Source organism: Sus scrofa, chromosome 18, assembly GCF_000003025.6.
Source record: "Sus scrofa isolate TJ Tabasco breed Duroc chromosome 18, Sscrofa11.1, whole genome shotgun sequence".
Classification (NCBI taxonomy): Eukaryota; Metazoa; Chordata; class Mammalia; order Artiodactyla; family Suidae; genus Sus; species Sus scrofa.
The window spans coordinates 42,382,116-42,399,776 of NC_010460.4; the positions used below are offsets into that span (position 1 = coordinate 42,382,116).

At 43.6% G+C, this 17,661-nt stretch overlaps 1 long non-coding RNA gene across 1 annotated transcript; it reads left to right on the plus strand.

Moving 5' to 3' along the window:
- Positions 482-16,373, plus strand: LOC110257508. The gene is made up of 3 exons (XR_002340213.1): positions 482-2,101; positions 6,675-6,757; positions 15,684-16,373. It is a non-coding gene; the product is annotated as an uncharacterized LOC110257508 (long non-coding RNA).

The window sequence follows — 17,661 nt, forward strand, 5'->3', positions numbered from 1 at the left end:
CCACCATTGGTTCATTGTTCGGGGGCATGTGTCGCATTGCTCCTGTTGCATGGTTTTGTTGCTCAGCCAGCCTTCTTGGTTTTGCTGTTAAGCAAGGCTGCTTTCTTGAGTGATCATTAACCTACAAGGCTCTCCCATACTTTTCGCTACTTACAATCACCAGGTGGAATTAACCATTTAATCACCTACTTTGTCCTTTACTCTGCATTAATGGCAACCTGACCTTCAGTGATTTTTTTTTTTTTTTGTCTTTTGTCTTTTTGTTGTTGTTGTTGCTATTTCTTGGGCCGCTCCCACGGCATATGGAGGTTCCCAGGCTAGGGGTCGAATCGGAGCTGTAGCCACCGGCCTACGCCAGAGCCACAGCAACGCGGGATCCGAGCCGCGTCTGCAACCTACACCACAGCTCACGGCAACGCCGGATCGTTAACCCACTGAGCAAGGGCAGGGACCGAACCCGCAACCTCATGGTTCCTAGTCGGATTCGTTAACCACTGCGCCACGACGGGAACTCCCCCTTCAGTGATTTTTACAACCTTGTTAGGTGAGGACAACTCTATCAGTCAGGATCTAGCAGGAAAAGGTGACTCACTCAAGGTCACTGAGGAGAGTTTAATTGATACAGATGCAGAGAGGTTCAGGGGATGGCCCCCTTCCACCTGGATCCTTCCCAGATGTCCCCTTTTCTCTAAGTCGTGTCCCAGCCCTCTCCCCTCGCCATTCCAGTCCAGGTGGCCCATCTTTGGTCCCTCTAGGGGTGGAGGTGTGGGCTAGGACAGTGGTTCTCAGTCTCAGCTAGCAATCAACTCATCTGGGGAACTTTTAAAATACATCACTGCCTGGGCCCCACTCCCAGAAGTTCTAATTTAGTGGGTCTCAGGTAAGGCCTGGGCATTGGTGCTATTTAAAGGCTCTCGGGTGACTCTGACAGGCCCAGAGCAATTATTTCAGACCCTCAGAGGTGTAGGACCTGGGCACAGGGTGCTTTTTCAAAATCTCCCCAGTGTGCAGCCAGCGTCAAGAAGCTCTGATCTGTTTTCTTTCAAAATCTATTGTTTGCCATAAACTTGGGGATCTGTTCTCAGATTTTCCTCTAACGTGTATTTCAGAGGTAAAACAATATAATAAATGTAAAAACTGGACATTGATTCTTTTCACCCTAATAACACTACTTGAGGTACTAGAAGCATCTCTGGCCGGAGTCAAGAACGAAGGAACAGAGAAAAGTAACATCATGTTCCCAGCAGCGTTCTTCCCAACAGCCAAAACCTTGAAGCGACCCAAGTATCCAAAGACAGACGAATGGACAAACAAGATATGGTAAATACATACAATGGACTATTTGCAGCCTTAAAAAGGAAGGGAATTCTGACACATGTTACCGCATGGATGAACCTCGAGGACATGATGCTAAGTGATAAAGGCTAGTCTCAAAAAGACAGATACTGTAGGACTCCGCTTACATAAGGTCCCTAGGGTTGTCAAAATCACAGGGACAGGACGTAGAAGGCTATTGACTTCGATAAAATAAATCTAAAGAAGAAAAGGGTGGTTGCCAGGGGCTGAAGAAAGCGGGATTGGGGAGCTGTTTAACCCTGGGTACAGTTTTGCAGACGAAAAGGGTTTTGGACATTGGTGACACAGCGACATGAATGTATTTAACACCGTTGAACTGTACACTTAAAATGGTTAAGCTGGATATTTTCTGTGTATTTTACAATTTTTTTAAAAAACCTTAAAACAGAAATATTTAATTAGTTTGCTTTGTATGTTCATGCACATTTTAAAAACACAACTCCCCCTCGTCTTCCTCACACCCTAAGCCCCAGGGTTTGCTCTGGATCCAGGCAGAACAGATCTTAGCTCCGTTTTTTCCCTTAATCTGGCCAGGTGGGAAGACACAGCCGGGCCCAGGACTATAAACTGGAAACGAGAAACAGCTGGGAAAGCTCTTGCTCCTCCTTCGCGTCTTTAGTGATGCCCAGACATGGGCTGGGCTGTGTGGGGCTGGGGGGCAGCAAGGACGCCCCTGTGGACCAGAAGCCCCAGGGCAGGCCTGGCAGTGGACGAGCGGCAAATGGAAGTAAAACTTCTCTGCGAGGTAAGGTAGAAGGGAGGCGACCTTCTTTTCCCATTATGCTGCTTTAGAAAATTGTTCTTTTTTTCCTTGACGGGGGATCCGCAGGGTGCTGTCTCTGAGCACTGCTTATCATGCGAGCTGTCGAGGGTGGCTTCCGGACAAGAGTCCCTCTCTGGGGCTGGGAGATTATGGGGAACAGGAGGAGCCTGGCTTCACCTTGCCTTGGGGGTGGTGTCGGGGGGGCAGTGCCTACCCTGGACTCCAATGGTGACAAGATCCCAAACTAAGCTCACGCTCAGGGCAAGGGATCCTGTGAGCGACGACGCTCCACTGTGCTGCTCAGGGTGGAGGCACAGACGCCAGGGCAAGGGCAGCATGCGTCGGCTTCTCTTCACAGCCCAAGGAATCACCCAGGATGGTTAAATTTGAGAAACCCGAAGTGAGGCTAGAGCTAGTCTTGCCCATGGAAAGAATACCTATAAAGCATTGACTCTTTTCCCCACTTTGATCTGGGAGTGATATTTAACATCCGGCTTAAACAGTCATTGTCTGCTGTGGAAATAAAGACCAACCAATGGAGATAAAAGGCTGTTTATTCAAGGCTTGCGGTAGCACAGGAGGCAGCCAGCATCACTTAGGTTTTGGCAGACACTCAAAGGCAGGCAGCGGAGTGAAGAAGCTGTAGCTGGGTGGGACACAGAGAGGGCTGCAGGTGTACCCTCACTGGAAGCTGTTGGCTTGGGAAGCTACAGGCAGGCCGACTGGGAACACAGCATCCTGTGCGATTCATCAGGGGAGCCTATGTGCTGTCTTCAGTTGGTCCCAAGCTGGAAGCAGCGGCCCAATCTAGGGAGGGTATCAGATGTTAATAAAGCCCTGGCCATCTGGGGCCCATTGCTACAGGAGTTGTTGTTTCACTTCTTGGACTAGGTATTAGAGGTAGAAGTTTGACTTCTTATAAGTTCAACTTGCAGATAGTAGGTTGGCTTCCCCGACTGGTTGCTGCAGAATAGGAGTCAGAGTTCTGTCTTTATAGGTGGTCTGGCCCTTGCCCATTTGTATATTCAATCTCTCACTACCAAACTGTAATGAGAAAATGTTGCTCGGGTCCTTATCATTTGCAGTCTCTTCACTGGGTGCCCCTATCCACCTGCCACATTGCTGGCAAAATTATCATAACAAAACCCAGATCTTTCCCCGTCCCTCTGTTTAGTAGCTTGCATGCCCCTCTGGGGCAAACTGCTCTCCTCAGTAGTTTTCAGGTAATTGGCTTGCCCCAAGCTAAAATCCAGTCACCTACCGTGTGGTTTTTGCTTTCTCCATCTTGTGGCTTTTCTTTTCACTTTCCTGATGATGTCCATGGAAGCACAGAAGTTTTTAATTCTCATGAAGCTCAGTTTACCTGTTTTCTTTTGCACTTGTGCTTTCAATGTCACATTTAAGTAGGCCTTGCCTAACCCAGGCAATGAAGATTCTTATGTTTCTAAGAATTTTATAGTTGTAACCCTTACGTTTACGTCTATGACCGTGTCAAGGTAAGTTTTGTATGTGATATGAGACGAGGCCAGCATCACTCTTTTGCATGTTGATACCAGCTGTCCCAGCACCCTCTGTTGAAAAGCTTGTTCTTTCCCCCCTTGAATTAATTACCTTGTTGAAAATCAATTGACTACAAATACAAGGGCTTGTTTTTTATACTCTCGATTCATTGATAGCTATGTTCTTTATGCTAAGACCACGCCATCTTGCTGCTTTGTAATAAGTTCTGAAATCAGAAAGTGTGAATCCTTCAGTTTTGTTCTTCTTTTTCATATTTATCTGGCTGCTCACACCAGCACCCCAGAAGTCCTGTGGGACAGCTTTTTGGGGTTGTTGTTAACTATTGGAGACTAGCCACAGGAGTCTGTCATAGATTATAGCTAACTCAAACACATCTGCTACCAATGGGAGGGGAATGTAAGCAAAGAAAAAAAAAAAAAAAAACCTGAAACTTTTTTTAATGACTTGAAAAAGAAAGAAGTGAATAGCAATTATATAAATGGATTTAAACATGTGTTTGGTGAATGCAGACAGAATAAGAACGATTGCTTCTAGTTGTCCTTAACTTCATGACATGTCAAGAAATCGAAAGGGTTTTATGTACAAGACTCTTCCTCCATTCTCTCTCTCTTTTTTTTTTTTTTTGTCTTTTTGCCTTTTTTCTAGGGCCGCTTTCCGCGGCATATGGAGGTTCCCAGGCTAGGGGTCGAATCGGAGCTGTAGCCACCGGCCTACACCAGAGCCACAGCAACGCGGGATCCGAGCTGTGTCTGCAGCCTACACCATAGCTCACGGGAACGTCGGATCCTTAACCCACTGAGCAAGGCCAGGGATCGAACCCACAACCTCATGGTTCCTGGTCGGATTCGTTAACCACTGAGCCACAAGGGGAACTCCTCTTCTTTTTTTTTTGTCTTTTGTCTTTTTAGGGCCGCACCCATGGCATATGGAGGTTCCCAGGCCAGGGGTTGAATCGGAGCTTTAGCTACCGGCCTATGCCACAGCAACACCAGATCCAAGCCGTGTCTGCCACCTACACCACAGCTCACGGCAACGCCAAAACCTTAACCCAGTGAGCGAGGCCAGGGATTGAACCCATAACCACAACATGGTTCCCAGTCAGATTCGTTTCCACTGCACCACGATGGGAATTCCTCTTCCTCCATTCTTTAGTGAAAGAAATAAGACAGCTCCAAAGAAGTACCTGCAAACGAGCAATATCAGTGTATGAGGGAAGCTTTGTGACCCAGCAGTGAGGTGTTAATAAACCTTTCAAACTGAATCCCTAGCTCAGTTCACAAATGGACTGAACAAGTATGGGGAAAAAATAGCATTTCATAAAATAGAAATTCAGCTCTACATCCCTCTATAATTACTTAACTGTCTTGAGATCTTGACAAGATTTTTTTTTTCATTGTATGGGTGTGTGATTGTTGATTTGTGTTGTCTTGGAGGTTGTTTTGGAATGAGATGAGTATTTAAATCTGGATCCTCCCCCATAATGTGGGTGGGCCTCATCTAATCAGTTGGAGACCCAAAGAGACCAAAAAACCTGGCTTCCCTGAACAAGAGGGAGTTTGGCAGCAGACTGTCTTGAGACCTCCTCTGCACCATCGACGGTCCTGGCTTCCAGCCTGCTGGTCCGCAATGCAGATTTGCACTTGCAGCCTCGGTGATTGCGTGAGCCAATTCCTTGTAATAAATCTCTGTCTAAAATGTCCACGTTTTCTTGGCTCTGCTTCTCTGGTGAACCCTGACAGATCTAGGGCATAAATAATTTCTAAACGAATGGATTGGTCTGTCTTTGCCTCCCTCCAGAGAGACTTTCTAAACTGCATTACAATTGAAGGAACTTCTATTTTGATGGACTTGGAGAAGCTAATCTTCTTTCCTATAAATAGAAGAGAATTCAATATTTAATCCCATGCACTTGGAATCTATCGATTTGATAATTTTGATTTGAAAACAATATTATGTCTTCTCTGTTTTTAACAGGGTAAAAGCATAATGCTAGCTAACATCCTTCCTTTTGCAAGACCTGGATTTGTTTATACGTAGAAAGCCTAATCTGGACTCCCTAAGACTTTTACTAGTCTGGTTCTTCAGATAAGCTTACATTCTTAATTATTTAATAATATAAAAATGTAAAAGGTGTATGTTCAACTACACTGAGGTTTTTTTTTTTTTCTTCTTTTTAGGGTGGCACCTGCGGCACATGGAAGTTCCCAGGCTAGGGGTCAAATCAGAGCTGTGAGTTAGAATTATATCTTTTAAAAAGATTTGCTCTTAAGAATTTCAGGGGACTTCCATTGTTGCTCATGAGGACACGGGTTCGATACCTGGACTCACTCAGTGGGTTAAGGATCTGGCGTTGCCCTGAGCAGCAATGTAGGTATCAGACGCAGCTCGAATCCTGCGTGGCTGTGGTGTAGGCTGGCAGCTTCAGCTCTGATTCAACCCCTAGCCTGGGAACTTCCACATGCCATGGGTGTGGCCCTGAAAAGCAAAAAAAAAAAAAAAAAAAAAAAAATAGAATTTCAGAAAATGTTAAACTATTTAGAATTAATTACTTTAGGATTTCCCCTCGTGGTTCAGCGGTAATGGACCCGACTAGTATCCATGAGGATGCAGGTTCGATCCCTGGCCTCAGTCAGTGGGTTAAGGATCCAGAGTTACCGTGGCTGTGGTATAGGCCAGCAGCTACAGCTCCGATTCAACCCCTAGGCTGGGAACCTTCATGTGCTGCAGGTGCGGCCCTAAATACACACACACACACAGAATTAGTTACTCTACTTCCACTGTCTCTATAAATTCTATAAAATTTGTTTGACAATCTTTGATATCAGCAATGACTGTACTGTTCTGCAGCATCAACTTAAATCATAATACCAAGATCCCAAATTGGCTTTGAGACCTTGGACTAATTGAGTGAGTTAGTTAATAACCTTTGGATGCCCAGTTTCTTGGCAGATCAAAACTCTAAAAAATAGAGAATATAAAACAAGCAAGTCTAATTTTTATATATCTGCCCTTACCTCTTGTCTTTATTCCTTAGGGAGGGACCATAACCACCAATATACAAATGCCAGGGCCTTATGGGTCGTATTGGCATACAGGATGGCATCTGCTTTGTTAAAGGTAGGCAGAATGAATGGGTGTGGAATGTGAGCTGCTGGTACACAGGCAGGTCTTTGTAGTGCTGTGGCCTGCTAGGTACTAAGTATGTCAGACAAACCTCAGTTGCTTCCTTTCCAGTTTTCTCTGTGCCTGAGAGGGGACGGAAGTTAGTTTCTTGGGTTAAAAGTTATAAGAAAACCAGTACTCAAATCGTAGTTCCAGAACATACAAATGGCTGAGGTGATGGATATGTTTTGTTGGGCTTTCAAGGAAATTGCTATAGTTTTATAAGGATGGTAAATTTAATGTGATATATATTTTATAAAGCTGTACATTTCCATTTAATGATGTGTGTGTGTATATATATGCATGTGAATTAGTAAACAAAGAGTTTATAAATGACATAGTTCAGAAAAAGAATGATCTTTGGGTATCTTTTTTTTTTTTTTTTTGCTTGTCATGTTTTTGAATCATTTTTAAACAAAAATTCTTCTAAGTTAGGATTCCTAGTAAGCATTGTTACTAGTTACTGTTTTTATTTAAAGTTTTCCATCTGATGAAGATTGTAACACTTTTCTTAACTTTAGGCTCTGGTGACTTATGCTCTGCTCTTTTATGTATGTTCATAGCTCCTGTGCTAACTCTTTATTTTGTATGCCCCCTATTTGGGCCCTAAATTCAAAACAGCAGATTGGTTAACACACCGTTAACAATCTTGACACTCCTCGGAAGGGTAGGGGGCAGCATATATAATTGGCTACAGATGCTACAGAGAATCAGTATGCTGCGTTTGCCATATTGCTTTTAGCTCAGTCACTACAAAGCAACCCAAATCACATGCTCTCTTGGGTGCCCATTGTTCAGCAGGACTTTTCCTTTCCTGAGCAGACATTATAGCCACTCCTGACTTTGGGCAGCCTGACCATGATGAATCCTTTGTGTCATTTGCACAGAAAAGGCAAACACGTTAAAAGTGCCTACACAAAAGCTAAAAATTCATCATAAGCCTGTGGTCTACCTTCGGTAGGCTTAGGTACCCTGTTTATTGCTGTGGCAGAAACAAGTCAGCTAGTTGGTCCCTCGGTGGGCATTATTCCAGCTCCCCTTCTCACTCACTGGCCTCATAAGATTTGCTATTCCAACCTAACTGCTTCAAAATAATTGCATAATAGTCACATTTCACCTGTGGCATTTTTTCATTGTCTCCTTCCCGTATAATTGTCAAGATCCACTCTACCCTAAGTGATCCAACCTAAGGAAAGCAATCTAACTCCCCCTCCTAAAAAAAGTGACCCCATGACTGCTGAACAGCTCTTCAAACTCAACATTCCCTGTCCTGACTGATACTTGGCCAATGCTGATACATTATTTTTCATAGTTCTTACTTTTAAAATAAAGTACATTCCGTGCTGCATAAGCAATGACTTTAAACTCTCTGCTTCTTAACAAGAGCACGCCACCTTGTTAAAGATTTAAGAATTCAAAACCACTCGCTGAAGATGCTCAAATCACTAATTATTAGAGGAATGCAAATCAAAACTACAATGATTCACATCAGTCAGAATGGCCATCACGAAAAGTCCACAAGCAAAAACGGCTAGAGAGGGTGTGGAGAAAAGAGACCCCTCTAACACGGTTGGTGGGAACGTAAATTGGTGCAGCCATTATGGAAAAGTGTATGGAGGTTCCTCAAAAAACTACTACTACTACTAGAGTTCCCATATGATATAGCAATGCCACCCCTGGGCATGCATCTGCAGAAAACTATAATTCAAAAAGAGACAGGCACCCCTATGTTCACAGAAGCACTATTTACAATAGCCAAGACATGGACACCACCTAAATATCCACCAACAGATGAAGAAGATGCAGGGTGTGTGTGTGTGTGTGTGTCTGTATACACACACATACACAATGGAATACTGCTTATCCATAAAAAAAATGAAATAATGCCATTTGCATGTACACAGATGAACCCAGAGTCTATCCCACTCAGTCAGAAAGAGAAAGACAAATAGCATATGATATCACTTATTTGTGGAATCTCAAATATGACGTACATGAGCTTCATGGAAACAGAGGAGACTTACATAGGGAACATTGTGATTGCCAAGGGGGAGGAGCAGCCGGCAGGGATGTTTGGGAGTTTGGGGTTAGCAGGTGCAAACTATTATATATGGAATGGACAAACAACAAGTTCCTACTGTGTAGTAGAAGGAATTATATTCAATATCTTGTTATGAACCATAATGAAAAGAATATGAAAAAGTCTATGTTTACCGAATCACTTCCTGTACATCAAAAACTAACACAACATTGTAAATGAACCATAAGTCCATAAAATAAACACTGACTGGGAATTCCCATTGTGGCTAAGCAATAATGAACTGGACTAGTATCCATGAGGATGCGGGTTCAGTCCCTGGCCTGCTCAGTGGGTTAGGGATCTGGCGTTGCCATGAACTGTGGTGTAGGTCACAGATGAGGCTCAGATCCCTTGTTGTATGGCTGTGGTGTAGGTCTCAGCTGCAGCTCTGATTCAGCCCCTAGCCTGGGAATGTCCATATGCCACAAGTGTGGCCCTGAAAAGCAAAAAAACAAAAACAAAAACCCCCAAAAAACACTCACTGATAGTATATGTGCCTTAGGGGTGTTCAAGATCTTGGCACGGTATGAAAGCAAATGGGTTTTCTAACTTCCTTAAGCACCTGAATCAAAAAGAGGAAATGAATTAACGACTTATTAGAGATAAGAAACATCTGAAAGAAATGTCAATTTTTTTTTAATACTCCTGTAAGTACATACCAGTAACACTTTTGAAGCTAAAGGGAATGCCCTACCTTTATGCCAGCCTTTACTGATTTTCCCATGATTGAAGTTATAAGGAGGGTTACTTAATATGATTTCATCAATCAGAAGGGACTTTTTTGAGTACCATGAGCTACCCGTACAGAAGGGAAAAAATAGTGACAATCAAACCGCTCATGCAGAGTTTGAGTTTGGAACTTCCCACAATGGCCACCTGGTGGCTCCCAAGTACATGTCCAGAGCTTATTACCTTTGTCATAGAGAAGCATCTACAATGCTAAGGAAGAATCAATCCAAAACACAAAAATATGATTGTGAAAATTTTGCCCGGGGCCCAAGAGGTAACTGAAATTTCCCTTATCTATGATCATCAAAATCTAGGAAAAACTATAAAGGAATTGCAAGCCTCAGAATCCCACCTTAAGAATCACTAGAACACTTACAAATGGATTTATTCCATTTCCCAAGTGACAAAACCTTAAATATGCTTCAGGAATAGGCTGCAATTTTCTTTGGGGATGAAAGCTTTCTTCTAAAAGGATGGTGCTTTTAACACAGAAAAACTTGGGATTTTGCTTTTTTCATCTGGATGAAGGAATGCACTTTATAGGTTTGTATTTAAGTTTGTGGAATCGCCAAATAAAACAGAACCATCCTTGTCCATATGACCCTTACAGTTCTAGAAAGAATGAATGGTATTTCAGAACTGTCCACATTTTTAGGAGCGCTTAAGCTTTCTTGATCTGTCCTACTCTGCCTTCATGATAAGATGATGGATGTACAGCACAAAACTGCACACTCGCACCATATGAAATTCCTCTAGGAAAATCCATGAGGCTCAGATTAACTTCTCCAATACACTTTACCCTGTTAAGCCTTCAGTCTTGTCAGCTCTTGTCAAAACTTGATATGTACACAATTGCATGCCAGTTACAAGCTATACTTCGAAGGGGACAACATCAGGCACATTCCTATATCATGTAAAACCAGCAGACCGGGCATTCTGAGGAGGCCCAGAGGTCAGGCTTGGAAAGGTCATATCAAGTACATTTAATCAATATTTCTCTGAAACTCTCGGGTATATACTTACGGGTTTATGATCCTCAGTGTAAAGTCGCTAGGGCTTCTACCCACTGGAGATTCATAACCCTAAGGGAAAAGCTTTTAGAAGCTCACAGCTCTGGAAATGGGTAGCTACTCCAGTTCTACAAAAGGCTTTTAGATTAAGATCTATGACTAGGATTTAACAGTTTGTCATTTATGTCCTTTTATTCTCTGCTTCCTTTGTGTGGGTCAAAATATTAGGACCTTTCTTTGAGCTATCATCCCTCCTGTAAATTCGTGTGTGTGTGTGTGTGTGCATGCACATATGTGTGCTTTTTAGGGCACACATATGGCATATGGAAGTTCCCAGGCTGCAGCTACCAGCCTACACCACAGCCACACAGGATCTGAGCTGCGGCTATAACCTACACCACAGCTCACAGCAACGCCTGATCCTTAACCCAGTGAGCAAAGCCAGGGATCAAACCTGCGTCCTCATAGATGCTAGTTGGGTTTGTTTCCACTGAGCCACCACAGGAACTCCTCCGTAAACTCTTTGAATGTCCTATTTACCTGTCTCAAACAGTTGCAGTGGCTGCCAATTTTTCCAACAAATGGTTTTACCGTCTGTCTTTAGACCCCTCTAAGAAAAGACCTCCTAACATACTGAACCCAACCATTAGCTCTTGTTCCTAAGATCTGCAGAAGCCTCAGAGGGATTCAAGGAAGATGAGGAATAAAAAGAGACGTGAGACTGATTCTCCTGGTTAGGCCTAGGCCAACTAGGAAACTGGGTATAAATGGTTCCAAATTTTAAAAATTATATTGGTAATTATGCTCACGCTTCTTGAGCCCTTCCAATATGTGATGTCCAGCTGTTTAAATATTCCTGAAAGCTATTATCTCAAACCAATATCTAGTGGGTGATACCACATCAAGAAGACACCAAATTCCTCATAGTCAACCATGGTCTTGGTTTTGAATTTGACTGCAAGAGGGGAGTGAGTATTTATAATGAGTCCCAGCTCAATTATGGTGGCTACCAAAGGAAGAACACCAGCAGCGGGCAGTATGAAAGACGAACATTCCACCTACCTACTCCAGAGCTGAGTCGCAAGATTTCTTCGAAAATTTATGGATAATTGAAATTGTCTTGCCTGATAATAATCAGTCTGCTTGTGGCCTGTTTCACCATTTGGCATGCTCAAGGACAAAACTAAGCAGAATGTTTTTTGGAGTTCCTGTGTGGCTCAGTGGGTTAAGAACCCAACATAGTGTCCATGAGGATGCAGGTTCGATCCCTATCCTCACTCAGTGGGTTAAGGATCTGGAGTTGCTGCAAGCTGTGGTGTAGGTTGTAGGTGTGGCTCTGATCCCATGTTGCTGTGGCTATGGCATAGGCCTCAGTTGCAGCCCCTATTAAACCTCTAGCCTGGAAAATTCCGTATGCTGCAGGTGTGGCCAGAAAAAGAAAAAGAAAAACAAAACCTTTCTCATTGCTCCTATGACGGAGAATGTTCCCTGTATAAACCCTATTTTGCCTATCTGATGGCAATCTACACGACTGGTCTCCCTTATAGATGAGTAAATGTCTCTGAGATATTCTTGCACAGTGGTGACCCAAGATCAGGAATAAAAGCAGGGAAGATAGTCTGGAAGGGGTTAAGATTTGGAACAGGCCGAGTTAGTGGTACTCATAGGACATGGAGATAAGCAATTAATTAAAAGGAAAGATGGAGGCTGGAGCAGAAATCAGAGGTTTTCTTTTTCGATAGAAGTGAGATGGAAGATTTTGTAATAGATTACCAAGTAGTGCATAAGGTAGTAAGAGTGAATCACCACTCTTGGGGAGGAAGAAATTCCCCTCTACCCTTCTAGGTTCTTCTGGTTGGTCTAAGAATTAGAGTCTCATGCTCTGGGGTTCCCTGGTGGCTTAGTGGGTTGAGGATCTGGCATTGTCACTGCTGTGGGTCTGGTTATTCAGCAGGTTGGATCCCTGGCCCGGGAATTTCTGCATGCCATGGGCGTGGCCAAAAAAAAAAGTCTCATGCTCTGCAATGAAGCTAGCTGGGCACTTGGTCTAAGAATTAAACTAACATGAGACAAAGTAACAGCAGAAAATCAAAAAATTAAATAACATGTATACATGGGAGAGCCCCAGGAAACGTAACTCATAAATGACTAAACCTTTCACCTTAAATACCACCTTTGCTAAAGACAAAAGAGGATGTTGGGGGTTGTGGTTTGGGACCTCAAAGGAGAGGAAGGCAATTCACATGAAGATGGAAAAGCAAATGTTTGGTAAACAAATGTTTGCTGGACTGTGCAGAGACAGCGCGACACAGAGAGGAATTGTAACAGACTTTGCTAGATTCTTCCCTGTCTATACACCTAGTTCATAGTAGAGTCACCTTCCTGGAGCGGGTCCTCAGTTACCTTCTTTAGGCAATTCGAGGGAAGCTCAAAGGTTCTTCATGAGTCTTTGATTGTTTTCAGCTCAAAATAATCTGTGTGCCAAAGAGATATTTTGGGACGGCAAATTTTGCTCCCCAGACCCCAAATTCTCTGCATCGCCAATCGAGGGTTGTCTGAGGAAGAGGAGCTGATAAAGAAGAAGGGGTAGAGTTATCAGAGGGGAAGGAGGCGAGCCTGTTTACAAGGTCTGGCACAAGAGTGGGAAGTTTCCCAGAGAAAGGACTGAGCCATGAGATGAAAGAGGAGCAAAGACATTTATTCTATCACATACTGAGTGCTATTTCTTTGAAGACACCTCAATTTCAGAAACGTTGAAAATGAGGCATCTTGGAATTGGTGAAATAAAGCAGAATGTGGGCTGAAAGGGAAGCACTGGATTTGGAAGGTAGGGAGTCACTGGTTAATCTGTGTCGCTAGATAGCCAGTGCAGAACTGGACAGCTGTAGGCGGGAGCAAGTGGGAGCGTGGAAGTATAGAATGTTTGCTGACCCCGCTTTACCAAATGGGAAGATATGACGAAGCTTGAGATGTGGCAGGGCTGAAAGGTAGGTACTTTTTGTATGAGGAAGAATTGAGCCTCTGTGAAAGCTAAGAAGAAACTGATGGAGAGGTAGGTCCATATGGCGCTGCATAGAGCAAAGTAGTGGAGAAGGGGCACAGCTATGGAGTCAGCGAGGGCTGAGTTTAAAGAGCCACTTTTTCCTTTTTCTTTTTGGGGCCACACCTGTGGCATATGGAAATTCCAAGTTGAGGGCTCAAATTGGAGCTGCAGCTGCCGGCTTACTCCACAGCCACAGCAACACGGGATCCAAGCCACATCTGCCACCCACGCTGCAGCTCAGGGCAACGCTGGATCCTTAACCGCTAAGCAAGGCCAGGGATTGAACCCACATCCTCATGGCTACTAGTCAGGTTCTGAACCCACTCAGCCTCAACAGGGAACTCCTAAATAGTCACTTTTTACTTACTAGTTATCTGACCTCAAACATCTCCCTTAAACCTCCTGAGCCTTGGCCTGTTCATTTGTAGAAGCTGGTAGTTAATCCCCCAATTTATGGAGTTGTTGTGTGTATTAAGGGAGGTTATCCACTTAATGGAGTGCTTGGCCTACAGCTAGGACATTAAGTGCTCAGCAAAAGGGATCTACTATTAAGAGATTAAGAAAGGGCACCCTTGGAGTTCCCATCGTGGCGCAGTGGTTAACGAACCCGACTAGGAACCATGAGGTTGCGGGTTCGGTCCCTGCCCTTGCTCAGTGGGTTAACGATCCGGCGCTGCCGTGAGCTGTGGTGTAGGTCGCAGACGCGGCTCAGATCCCGCGTTGCTGTGGCTCTGGCATAGGCCGGTGGCTACAGCTCCGATTCAACCCCTAGCCTGGGAACCTCCATATGCCGCGGGAGCGGCCCAAGAAATAGCAACAACAACAACAAAAAGACAAAAGACAAAAAAAAAAAAAAAAAAAAAAAGGAAGGGCACCCTTGATTAGCCAAATTGAGGTGGGAGAGGGTGGGATCACGTTCATAGGTGAAGGCTTTGGCCCTGGAAGGGAAGAGAGACTCCTAAGTGGGGATTCTAAAAGATGTCCATAAATTCTGTGATCACCCTTCCTTCAAAAGAGGGGGGCCCAATCCCTGCCCTTTGGGTGTAGGTGGCACTTGGTGAATCATCTCTCTTAGAACGTGGTGGGAGTGACCATGGGCGACTTTGAGGGTAAGTCGTGAAAGGCGTCGTGACTTCTATACTGATTCCCTTGGACCACTCTGCCTGGGGGAAGCCAGCTGATACTTCACGAGACCATGCAAGCATTTCAGTGGAGAGGCCCATGCAGTGAGGGATTCGGGCCTTTTGCCCATACCGCCAGTCAAGCTTTCGCACCAGTGTAGACCCAATTAAGCTCTAACATGTGTAGACCCAGTTGACATCATGAAAGATCCTGAGCCAGGCCCTCCCAATTAAGCTACTTCAAAATCCCTGAACTGTGAGAAAATAAACGTTTGTTCTGGAATTCCCATTGTGGCTCAGTGGGTTAAGAACCCGACTAGTATCCATGAGGATGCGGGTTCAATCCCTGGCCTTGCTCAGTGGATTCAGGATCTGGTATTGCCATGTGAGCGGTGGTACAGGCCGCAGATGCGGCTTGGATCCTGCATTGCTGTGGCTGTTCTGTAGGCCGGCAGCTGCATCTACAATTTGACCCCTAGCCTGGAAATTTCCATGTGCTACAGGTGCAGCCCTAAAAATCAAAATGTAAAATAAACATTTCTTCTTTGAAGCTACTACATCAGGGAATAATTTGTTACATGGCAATGGAAAAGAAACACAGCCTCTTTCTCTGAAACAAAAGGAAAGAGGAGAATGATAGGTGAAGACATGCTTGATATGGAAAGGAGAAAAGGTAGACGCCTGATTGTCTCTATTTTCTCTTAAGATTAAAATATACGGCATATTAGTTGCCGACCATGAAATAGCTCAACACGACTGGCAAGGGATTAGAAGAGTCCTGCAGAAAATGGGCAAGGGAATGCATGAGGAACACAAGTGGGATTAATGGTTTCCTTTCATGTCTCTCTTCCTTTACGCCAAACCCAACCATGGAAACCACACCTGCTGCTGGAACTAGATCAGACTCCAAGAAATGAGCCTTTATCTCAAGTGTGAGCTTCAGAGGCATGACAGCCTCAGTGAGCCAGCTCCAGAGACTGTGTGGGCAAACGGCTGATGAGGGAGTTCGGGGCTAAGGATGGCCCTGGCTCATCTTGGAAAAGTCCTCCCTGCTGTCAAAAATGATTTGCCACAGCTATATAGAGCCTTGCATATTATTTATAAAGAGGGATAGAATAGCAGAGGGAAATAATGTAAGAGAAAAATCAACAGGCCTTATGGATTCTGCAACAAGCATATTTCAGTAAAGGGAAAAACCTACAGTCTTTAAATATCTCATCTGCATTATTTCCTCCTTGGTCCATTCTCCGTCCACCCGCTCCTCTGGTTATTGGCAAGGGAGCCCTGGAAATTCTCTTGATGTAGCCAGCTAGCAATTTTTAGCTTAGAACAGGGTGGAACTGGAGCACATAGAAGAGACCAGGCTAAGACTGCCCCCTCCCAAAGTTACACCATCTTATCGCCCTGGTAAACCCCAAAGGCCCACCAGGAATTGACTCACTGTGCCTCCTTGCACAATGACAGACCCTGTTCTCCTTGGGAACTTAATATCTCTCTCTATTGATTCTGTTGGCAAATTGGGACACTGAAACTATATTGCAAACTGGTATGTTTTCTGCATTACATAATAGAATCGATTCATTCTTTCAGTTACTCAATTATTTAGCAACTTGTTATTGAGTGCCTCCTCAATAATGGGACAGGCATGTACTAGGTGTTGGGAATGAAAAGATGAATACTGTGGTTTTAAGGAGTAGTAAAATGGCCTGCTGGCACATAGTAAGCACTCAATAAATTTGTGTTGAATGAATGATAACTCCTGCCCTCAGTGGGTATCCTGGTCTAGTAGGAGGAAGAAGGATGTTAACAAATAATTAAAATGGTTTTAGTGTAAACAATAAAGGATTAAATCCAATATTACAAATATAGAAAAAATATAGAAGAATAACTACCTGGAAGTTAGGGATGGTTTGATAAAGGAAGTAACGTTTGAAGAACAGATTTTTCAGGAAAGTAGGAAAAATCTGTGCAGGCAACCCAGAACCCATAGGTCTTATTTTTAGCAGGATTCTTTTCACTCCAGTCTAATCTTAATTTGCTAATATAAATATTAACCAATATTTTCTTGGGTTTCCGTCTTTTGAGTTTGTTTTTGCTTTTGTTCCCTAGACAGTGGTAGATTGGCAAGGTTAGATGTAAAATAGTTGCACAAAAGAGATTATTCTTGACAGTAGATGAAATGAATTCAAGGAAAAAAAAGACATTTTAAGTTTCTTCCTTGGAGATATCTTAATTTCTTGTAATTCCTAAGCCAGATGGAAGATAGTCTAAAAATGGTCTCCATATTACTTCTAAACCTTCCTCTCCGATACCTGGCAGGCAACCCAGAAAGCACCCCTGTTCCATGCCAGATGAGTGTTTACTGTAATCTGCTCGCTTTGAATCTGTTCCCTGCAGTTCAGGGGCCCATCAGATATTGTACACAATCACCAGATTGGCAGAAGGACTTGGAACTGCCAAATATAATCATCGAATTTGTTATCATCAATTCATTAGTGATTATATATACTGAGAAAATTTTTTCATCACTTGACAGCATGGAAAAATCATGTTACACCAGGGAGTAGAACTTGCTAAGCCAACAGATTCCTCCAAATTGGAATTTAGAAAGAACTCTTATTTGCACCAGAAAACTTGAATCAAAACTGACACTTAGTAAAATGTTTTAATGGCTAAGCTCAACCATTTCGTTTGAAGAAGCTACTGGCCTAATAACACCTGCCACCGTTGCCAATGCTAATTAGGTACCTTTCCATGAAGCTGTCTAACTTGTTCTATTCAGCCTGTAAACTGCTTTGACAATCTTAAAGGTACAAAGAAGGATGAGAAATAGAGCCAAGGAGCCAAATCTTTTTTCCAGTTTGAGAATTTTGGAT